We start from the raw sequence: 10985 nt of genomic DNA, 5'->3' as shown, positions 1-10985 counted from the left end.
TTGAAGGGCCCATGCAGGGGCGGACTGACCATTTGGAAACTCGGGGACTGCCCGAGGGCCCGGGGATAGTAGGGGGCCCCATGAGATGCCCCTGGTACCTTTTACATAGGCTTTTTTGAGTTTGGGCAAGGACACGGGCCCCATGATCCCATATTGCCCGGGGGCCCCATGAGTTGTCAGTCCACCCCTGGGCCCATGATTCACAGCTAGGGTTGCCACCTCATCCCTTTAAAATCAAACACATATTCATTACAGGGGTTCTGTGGCTGATTAAGGTGGTAATTAACCGCTTCCTGACCGCCCTATAGCAGAAATACTGTACAGGGCGGCACAGGTGCGCAAAATCACGTATATATATATATATATATATATAAATATGTGTGATTTGCAGTTCCGGGTAGGGGGCACGCATGCACTACCCACGGTACCATTCATGGCCGCAGCTGTCAATCACCGGGTCCCGGCTGGTGATTGCTCGATAGTGCCCGTTGATTACCGAGGATCTCCAACTGTTTTGTTTACTAACAGTTCTCCTCCCTGTCAGCTCCCACTCCCAGCACACAGTTAACCCTTTGATCGCCCCTCATGTTAACCCCTTCCTGCCCAGTGCCATTACTACAGTGTCAGTGCTTTTTGTTAGCACTGATCTCTGTATTGGTGTCACTGGGGATGTCAGTGACACCAAGTCAGTTCCCCCCAGTGTCAGAATGCAGTCCCACTACGAGTCGCTGATCGCCGCCATTACTAGTCAAACAAAATCCCAGTATATATACTGCCATTTGTAAATGCTATAACTTTCACATAAACAAATTCATTTACATGTATTGGGATTTTTTTTAGCAAAGACATGTATCAAAATACATTTTGGCCTAAATTTATGACGAAAATTTATTTATTTTTTTTACATTTTTTTAATGGACATATTTAACAGCAAAAAGTGAGAAATACTGTTTTTTTTCCTCAAAATTGTCAGTCTTTTTTTTATAGTGCAAAAAATAACAATGCACAGGCAATCAAATGCCACCAAAAGCAAGCTCAATTTGTGGGGGAAAAAAGGATGTAAATTTAATTTGGGCGCAGCATTGCATAACCGCGCAATTGTCAGGTAAAGTAACTCAGCGTTGTAATGCAAAAAATGGACTGGACAGGAAGGGGAGTAACACTAGGTTCACATATGTGCAGCTGTGCAAGCCGCGTTTTGCGCAGGCACCAGAGCCCATTCATTTGAATGGACTCCCGTGCCCCGTGACACGCAGGGAAGAAGTCCCTGCACTTCTTCGGAAATCGCAGCCCGCACTGGAGCCTCGGTTCCCAGTACAGTTGCGATTTCCAGTGCAGGCGGCATGCCATTAGAATTAATGGCACCCACCCGCAGGTCCGCATCTCTCTGTGTGGGAGCTGCGGCTGCAGGTATTTTTGTGCAGGTCCGCAGCAGCACCCCCCGCACAGATGTGAACCAGAGTAAATCCTCAGGAGGGCAAGTGGTTAAACTCACTTAAGACCTCATCTGAATTAAATTATTGTCAGAACAGAACCTGTGTAATTAATATGTGTTTGGTTTTAAAGGGATGAGGTGGCAACCCTATTCACACCTTGGCATTGTGGTGTGTTAAGATGGAACTTTACTCATAACAACGTGATAAAAATAATGTTCTTTAGTAAGGAACATACATTCCATAATTATAATAATGCTGCCAGAATTAGTGTGTGCTGCAAATTGCCTCCAGCAATGCCCCTGTTTCTTCATGCTCTATTTTGTTGAAGCCCAAATCAGGGGCAGCAGTTCCCACTTGCCCTCCAGAGAATTTACTCCCCTTCCTGACCAGGCCTTTCTTTGTGTTACGGCGCTGCGTTACTTTAACTGACAATTGCGCAGTCATGCAACGCTGTACCCGAATGAAATTTACGTCCTTTTTTTCCCACTAATTGAGCTTTCTTTTGATACTATTTATTCGCCTGTGCAACCGACAATTTTGAGAAAAAAACAGTATTTTTGACTTTTTGCTATTAAACATGTCCAGTAAAAAAAAATTTAAAATCAAATTTCATCATAAATTTAGGCCAAAATGTATTCTGCTACATGTCTGCTAAAAAAAAATTCCAATATATGTAAATTAATTGGTTTACATGAAAGTTATAGCATTTACAAATGGCGGTATATATACTGGGATTTTTTTTTTTTACATTTTTACTAGTAATGGCGGCGATCAGTGACTTATAGTTGGACTGTGGCGGGTATTCTGACACATGGGAGGAAACTGACCTTGTGTCATTGACATCCCCAGTGACACCAATACAGTGATCTAATAAGCTAATAAAAAGCACTGATATTGTATGAATGGCACTGGGCAGGAGAAGGGGTTAACATCTGGGGCGATCAAAGGGTTAACTGTGTGCTGGGAGTGTTTTACTAAGGGGCTGTGTCAGTGTGCTTCACTACAAGCACACTGCTTTGCATGGCTGTGCCGGGCACAACCATTCAAAGCAGCGCACACCAGCTGACGGAGGAGAACTGTTTTGTTTACCAACAGTTCTCCCGCCCCCCCGTCACAGATCCTCGGCAATCACCGGGAGTAATCACCAGCCGGGACCCAGTGATTGACAGCCACAGCCACAAATGGCGGTGTGGATAGGGCGCGAGCACTCCCCCTACCTGGAAATGCAAAATCACGTATTCATGCGTGATTCTGTGCACCTGTGACACCCTGTAGCAGTATATCTGCTATAGGGAGGATGGGAGGCGGTTAATCTTTAGGCTGTCAACAGATCGGCCTCTGCATTTTCGGCACAGTGCACTTTCTTTTTAATGTTTTACATAGCTATACATGCAAAATTAATTTTCTGACTAAAGTTCCACTTTAAAGCGCCACTTCACTGCATCTGAGCACCATAAATGCTGTTTAATACATTTTTAATATTTAAAGCAAACTCTCCCATCCATCCATGTCTCCATGCTTTAGTGAGAAATCACTTAGCAAAACAACCCCCTAGCATTCCTGGCTGTGGTCATCTTGAGTAAGGGCAGATGATTCATGTAGCATTTACTTCCTGGAATCCATCTGCCCTTAGTTCAGGCATGCAAGCAGGAGGGTGTGCTTAGCTAGAAAAACCCGTCCTCCCCTCCTGAAGACTACTGGGATGTATGACATCATTTGCCCAGGCATAGAAATATTTAGGGTGTAACATTAAACATAGTCACATTCAGTAGTTGGCTACCACCCATTCCTTACAAAAGTAGGTTGAAGATCATACTGATATTTATAATATGGATCCAACTGGTAGAAATTTTGACCCATTGTTACACTCGCAAAAGGAATTACATCTCCATCTTACTGAGATTGCTAGGCTGGAAATGTATAAAATCAAACAACAATTTTTTGAACAAGGTGATCGGAATGGCTGTCTGTTAGCCATGCTGGCCCACCACGACCAACCTCTCTCTTTAGTTCCTGAACTCCAAACTTCTGCAGGAGACATTGCCTCCTCTTCATCTGAGGTGCTGGAGACCTTCAAGCAATTCTATAGTTCCCTATATACCTCCACCCTCCCCTCTGACTTCCATCCAAGGGATCTCTCCACATTACTGTATCCTTTGGCTCTTGGGTGGCTTTCAGATGCAGAGAATGATGCATTGGTGCGCCCTATTACTGCCAAAGAGGTTCTTATGGTTACACAGTCCTTTCCTTCAGGGAAGGCCCTGGGTCCTGATGCTCTTCCTATCGAATTGCTCTGATCTTGCTTTCCCTGTATACACATTGTTTGGGTATGGGTGCCCTGCCTTCTTCTATGAACCACACACATCTAACCTTAATCCATAAGTCAATTAAGGACCCTAAACTCTGTGTCTACTACAGACCTATAGCTTTACTCAATAATGATTTCAAAATTCAAATTAAATTACTCACCTTCAGGTTACATGGTATGCTGCTCACTGTTATTGAGTGTGAACAAATTGGCTTTATGCCACATAGATGCACTGACATTAACCTTTGTAGACTATATACAAGTTCACATGCTCAACATCTAAATGTTGGCTCAAGAGTGGTGGCCTCACTTGATATTGAAAAGGCCTTCAACACTGTCGAATGGCCCTTCCTGTGGGAGATATTTCGTAGAATGGGGTTTCCCCTGGTTTTTATTGAACGGTTGAAGATACTCTATAGCACCCCCATGTCCTCTCTTAGGTTAGGAGGTGGGGTATCAACCCTGTTTAGACTGTATATGGGTACTCGGCAGGGTTCCGCTCTCTCCCTGGCCCTATTTGCCATAGCTATCGAACCAGTGGCGGAGATCCTTCGTACTTCTCCACACATCAAGGGGCTGCAAATTGGCTGGCTGGAGGAGAGGGTAACCCTATATGCTGACAACCTTTTATTTTTTCTAAATGATGCAGTCCCATCATTACAGGCTGCCGTTCAGGTCCTCAACTTCTTCTCCGCTGTCACAGGACTAAAAGTAAATTGGGCTAAATCATTGTTGTTCCCAATCGACCCCAGAGCTGAAGCTACGGCCCCCCGTTACGCCTCTTCATTGGGTTAATCACTTCAAATATCTGGAGTCATTATCTCTCATCAGGCCTCAGAATTTCGTTCCCTCAATCGTTCTACCTGTTCTTAAGGATGTCAAGTTGAAACTGAAGGCTTGGGAGACTCTTCCTTTGTCCCTGCTAGGATGAATTAATTTGTTAAAAATTAAAGTGATCCATAAATTTCTGCAGATATTTAGGTACTCCCCACAATGGATACTCGAGTCCTTTTTTGTGAAACTTAGCCAACTTATTTCCTCCTTTCTTTGGGGCCCTCAAAATCCTAGGTATAAATTGTCTACATTGATGCACCCTGTTACTCGTGGGGGGGGACAAATACTGCCTAGCTTCCCAATTGGTGGCAGTGGCTTGGTGGTTGAACCCAGACACCTCCAACTCTTCCATACTCCTAGAGGCAGCTGTAGTCCAGTCTCTGGAAGCTCTTAAATTTCTTCTATTTAGAGGTCCTCAGGCACCATATCCACTTACTCCCTGTATGCTTTCTACCTTGCGAGCCTGGAGAGTGGGCTTGGACTGCGAAAACTACCCAGAATTGGCTGTGTCACCAAATGCACCTTTGTGGCTTAATCCCACCCTGCAACAATTATATTCACTTCCAGAGCCACAAGTATGGACCAAGTACAACATCAAGATTATCTCCCAGATTGCCCCTCAACAGACATTAATTCCTTTGTCTCAGTTGTCCTCTACTTATAAGGTCCCAGCTAGCTATACCTTCCATTATATGCAGCTCTTCCATGCCTTTCGATCTCAGTTTCCTCAATCCTCACTCATGACTGTCCAGTCTGCTTTAGAATGTGTACTACAGTTGCAAGAAAAAGTATGTGAACCCATTGGGATTATGTGGAGTTTTGCCTGAATTGGGCATAAAATGTGCTCTGAACGTCAGCTAAGTCACAACAATAGAAGAACACAGTCTGCTGAACATAATACTACACAAACATTAGATGTTGCCATGGTTTAATTGCACATAACATGTAAACATTCACAGTGCAGGGAGGAAAAAGTATGTGAGGCCCTAGCTTAATGACTTCTCCCAGAGCTAATTGGAGCCAGGAGTGAGCCAACCTTGGCTCCAATCAGTGTGATGATATTGGATGTGTTGCTGACAGCTGTCCTGCCCTTAAAAAACACACACCTGTTTTGGGTTTACTGGTTTCAAGAAGCACTGTCTGATGTAAACCATGCCTCGCAGAAAAGAACTCTCAGAAGACCTACGGTCAAGAATTGTTGACTTGCATGAAGCTGGAAAGGGTTACAAAAGTATCTCCAAAAGCCTTGATGTTGATGTGTCCATGGTAAGACAGACTGTCTACAAATGGAGAAAGTTTAGCTACTCTCCCTAGGCGTGGTCGTCCCGTAAAATGACTGCAAGAGCACAGCGCAGAATGCTGCATGAGGTAAAGAAGAATCCCAGAGTGTCAGCTAAGGACCTACAGAAATCTCTGGCACAAGCTAACATTTTTGTTGACACATCTACAATAAGGAAAACATTAAACAAGAATGGAGTACATGGGAGGACACCACGGAGGAAGCCATTGCTGTCCAAAAAGAATATTGCAGCACGTTTGAAGTTTGCAAAAGAGCACCTGGATGTTCCACAGCACTACTGGCAAAATATACTGTGGACAGATGAAACCAAGATTGAGTTGTTTGGGAAGAACACACAACACTATGTGTGGAGAAAAAAAGGCACAGCACACCAACATCAAAACCTCATCCCCACTGTAAAACATTGCGGAGGGAGCATCATGGTTTGGGGCTGCTTTGCTGCCTCAGGGCCTGGACGGATTGTTGTCATTGATGGGAAAATGAATTCCAGAGTTTATCAAGACATTTTGCAGAAAAACGTACGACCATCTGTCCGCCAACTGAAGCTCCACAGAGGATGGGTGATGCAACAGGACAATGACCCAAAGCATACAAGTAATTCAACAAAACAATAGCTGCAACAGCACAGAATACGCCTTCTGGAGTGGCCCAGTCAGAGTCCTGACCTCAACCCGATTGAAATGCTGTGGCATGACCTTAAGAGAGCGATTCACACCAGATATCCAAAGAATATTGCTACACTGAAACAGTTTTGTGAAGAGGAGTGGTCCAAAATTACTCCAGATCATTGTGCAGGTCTGATCTGCAACTACAGGAAACGTTTGGTTGAGGTTATTGCTGCCAAAGGAGGGTCAACCAGTTATTAAGTCCAAAGGTTCACATATTTTTTCCTCCCTGCACTGTGAATGTTTACATGTTATGTGCAATTAAACCATGGCAACATCTAATGTTTGTGTAGTATTATGTTCAGCAGACTGTGTTCTTCTATTGTTGTGACTTAGATGACGTTCAGAGCACATTTTATGCCCAAATCATGCAAAACTCCATGTAATCCCAAGGCATTCACATACTTTTTATTGCAACTGTACGTACAGAGTGTGAGCAGAAACCCACCTCTTAATTGTATTCTCATCTCATTTTGATCTTCTTACCTCTACTGGAGGGACTTCAGGCCCATTGGCTGAGAGATGTACCTGGACCTGGACAATGACAACTGGGACGACATCTCGGATTTCCCTTTCCAAACCTTAGTCTCTTTACAAGATCGGCTCATACAAGTGGCACATAGAGCTTACTTTACACCTTCTAGGCTCCATAAAATTAATCCCTCCTGTTCTCCCGAGTGCTGGAAATGTGGTTCCTCTCCAGGAGATTTCTCTCATATATTCTGGACCTGTCCTGTGAAAGCAGGGTTCTGGGAGGAGGTGCTTACCCTGATTAATCGAGTCACATCTGTTCTATTTCAGCCCTCAGTAAGAGTTTGCCTGCTGGGTTAGTAGAAAATGTATTTCCAACGGTTGCAGAACGCACACTGATTTGCCTACTTCTTTTTTTATGCCAGGAAGACCATAGCGCTAAATTGGAAGGAGCAGGCCCCCCCCCCCTCTTATTGCAAAAGCCTGGTAAAAATTAACCTACCCCTATATAAAGACACTTACATAAATAAAGGCTGCCCTAAGAAATATGATAAGGTTTGGAGTAAATGGTTGGCAGAGCCTTCTACCGCATCTGCAATGTCACCAACTGGCTCTGGTTGAACTCTTAGCAGAGCTATGGAACCTTCTAACTTATAGCAACATTCTGTAATTGTCTGTAAATCTTGTTTACATGACTGTTTATGCATTCTATGCTGCACCCTACTGTTTTCTGGTGTTTCCCTCGCTATTCCTGAGCATTGTGGGGGGTTTTTATGCACAGTTACCCCTGCAAGGGTCACCACCTTACAGTTTTGTAAGTTCTATGTTTTTTGTTGTATGTGACAAATTTAATAAATAGATTTATAAAAAAAAACATGGTCGCATTTCCCATCCACACATCCTCAAACTACACCCCCCACTCCCCACTTACGTGAATCATGAAATGCTTCTCCCTGCAATTATGTGTTTTAGTTTGCCCACGTCACCACATCATCAGTTCACTAGGACCTGTGAATGGGAAGACTACAGGTCCTAACTACCATGGCAGAGGGACTTACAGAACATGGTTCTGATGCTCTGGTGACTTCAATGCAAAAATGTAATAAAAACTAATTTTTTTATTTCAAGTGGGGGCATTAATTAAGGTTTTGCAAAAAGTGGACTCTGCCTTTAACTTTAATAATGTATATACATTTGTATGGTATATTAATTTATTTATACAGGAGCTGTAGAGCACAGCCGTTTATTCATATGAAGTAACAAAAAAATGAAGGCTGATTTATAATGCATGTATTACTGCAACACAAATTTTATTTGTACTTTTGAATAGTATCCCAACACACTATGGCAATGCATATGCATTGCCATGCTCTACAATGCATGGCAATGCACTAATTTCTGGCAAACATATTGTGACATGTCTGATAATTGGGATGTTTTGGTACCTCGGCAGTCCGCTGAATTCAATGGGATGTTTTAATGCAAATTGTATTAAAACTGAGGCATTCAAGGTATATACATTTTTGACATGACCGAACCTCCCTATCTGTCCCTGAAGAAGTCCAATGACAAAACTCATTTGGAAAGGACAAAGTGGTGTTGTTATTATGCTTGCTTGCTGAGGCATGGGAATACTAGAGGTATAACACTCTGTTGATCCTTTAATGCTGAGGCAGCAATGGAATATGTGAGTGAAAGTATTTTGCTTTAATTTTACAAATAAGTAAGTTTTTAATTCTAGTGGGGAGTTTCAACTTCTGGTGATATAAGAATTGATCCATACAGTGAGGATTACAAGGATGTATCCAAAGACTGTAATGAAATGAGTTGTGTAGCACTTACCCCTGAAGGAGCTGCTTGCTGAGTTTGGTCCCCTGTTCCTGTGCCCACAGCACTCATGGGCGAGGAATGTTTATTGCAAGTAGCTGTATATACAACTAAGACTCAAGATGCTTGGACCCACAGCTACAGTCACCAGTCTTAGAGTCGGGACCTGCATCTTGGATTGCTTCAACATGTAGGGGGGACTGCTGGAACCTGAAGACACCAGTTCTGGAGATTCACCACTATGGACTTTCCTTGTCATGGATGTCACCTGTACAGGTATACTGAGGCAGCCAAGCCCGAGTTAGGGAATAGTTGGGGAAAAGACTGTTTGCTTTTGTTGAACTGTTATTGCTGAGTTTTATAAGGTGTTGAAACCCTCTAATGCCTTGTCTGAAGATATTCAAGGGGTGTATGAAAGTAATGGGCACACCATACACAGTCTACAACTGGGGTCAGTAAAGCACATTGGGGTATGACAGCTCTGTTAGGAGTTAACACAGCATGGAGTACAAGCAAGTGGTTACCAAAGGTAACAGAAGTCTAGCAAGCAGCCTGTTGTGTGTACCTAGGGCAGGTGGGATGTCCTCTAGGAGTGAGGGGTCGCTATCGACACTGTCCCATAGCTATAGACCATGTTTCCCATAGCAATGGGAGCAGATCAGCACCACAGAGGCACTCGGCCTAGTCAATAGGTACTGAAGAGTTAATAAAATGCACACACAAGATCCTGGAAAAGTGCAAGGCGGGTCCCCATTCTGTTACTGGGAGTAAGGTAACAGTTATGTTGGACAGGCAGAGTGAGCAGAGGCTCAGCACGTCCCTCCTATTTGCAACAAGTTACAGTCAAGGTGTGCATTGACTCGGGAACAGAGAGAGGTAACTGAGAACAGTTTATTGCTCAGTGCGCAAAGTACAGCCATCTCAAAGTGGAGATCTAACTTAGGATTGGTTTATCCCTGAAAGTGACTTCCTCCTTGTCCAGGGGCATTGATGAGCACTGCACAATAAAGTACCCCACATGCAAGGCGAGTGAGCCCATCCAAGGAGCCTAGAGTAGCCCTGAAGAACCCATCCCGTGAGAGGTGGGGGGGTAGCCTTCTTATGTGACCCACACTTGGCAAACAATGACTATGGGAACATGGAGGAAGAACCACCTGACTATCCCAGCCCAACCCTGTTGGCACACTGGATAAGTAATAGCAACAAGTATATTATAACAAGGTAAACAGAGAAGAAATATACCATACTGAATAAACTGTGAGAGTATTATACTGCAATAGTTAAACAGTAAGCAAAATATACTGCAATGGTTAAGCAAAAGGAGTAATGTTCTGCAACACTTATCATATATCGAAAAGTAGTAGGATAAGCACAAAGTATTATTCCTAGTTAGAATCAAACAACCATATAGGACTTATGGTGGCAGGACTTACATGTCTGGTGCGGCTCAGCAGGTATGAGCAGCAGAGTGTGGAGTGAATAAGGAAAAAAGCTTCCTGAAAATCAATTGTTTATCCATGTTGCCTAGCAACTTGCCTAACAAGCAGGATTAAGAATTTATCAGGCAGAAATTTATTTCCCTATTTACTCTACAGCTGACACTCCAATGTTCACATCATAGTTTTCTGCAGCCATACATGGATCACAATTTGGCCAATTCAGCAGGGACCGGCTAAATTTCAATCCATATATGGGCAGGCTGGTTGTACAGAAGTCAATCTAATGATCAACTTCTGTACAACCACCCTCTTGGATTTTTGTTTCTCGATCAGTCCTGCTGGCTATAGCCAGCAGCACTGATTCATGTATTCTGATAGCAGAGAAGTCTCTCTGCTGCCAGAATACAAAGGCTGATTGGGTAGGATTCCCCCATCCACATCGAATGTGTGGATGGAAGAATTAAGTCTTTTTTTTTTCATTCAAGCAGTTCGTTGAAATAATAAAAAATGAATCATCTATTGGCTGCTTTACACCCTCTCACTTTTTACCCTCAAGAGCATTACAGGCTTTATCTCTACTAAGTGGCCAGCCAGTGCTAAGAATGCTGCTGTTCAGTCCCCCTCCTCACACCCTTCGCTGAGAGTTCTGTGGGCTCTTTCAACTACCCGGTTGACTGTCACAAGGAAGAGTGCTACTCTGCAATA

The sequence above is a fragment of the Staurois parvus genome, unplaced genomic scaffold (assembly GCF_062004578.1).
Source record: "Staurois parvus isolate SC_StPar_1 unplaced genomic scaffold, SC_StPar_1.0 ptg000287l, whole genome shotgun sequence".
NCBI classification, from domain to species: domain Eukaryota; kingdom Metazoa; phylum Chordata; class Amphibia; order Anura; family Ranidae; genus Staurois; species Staurois parvus.
The sequence above is the reverse complement of the archived record's forward strand: the minus strand, read 5'-3'. Positions refer to the sequence as shown.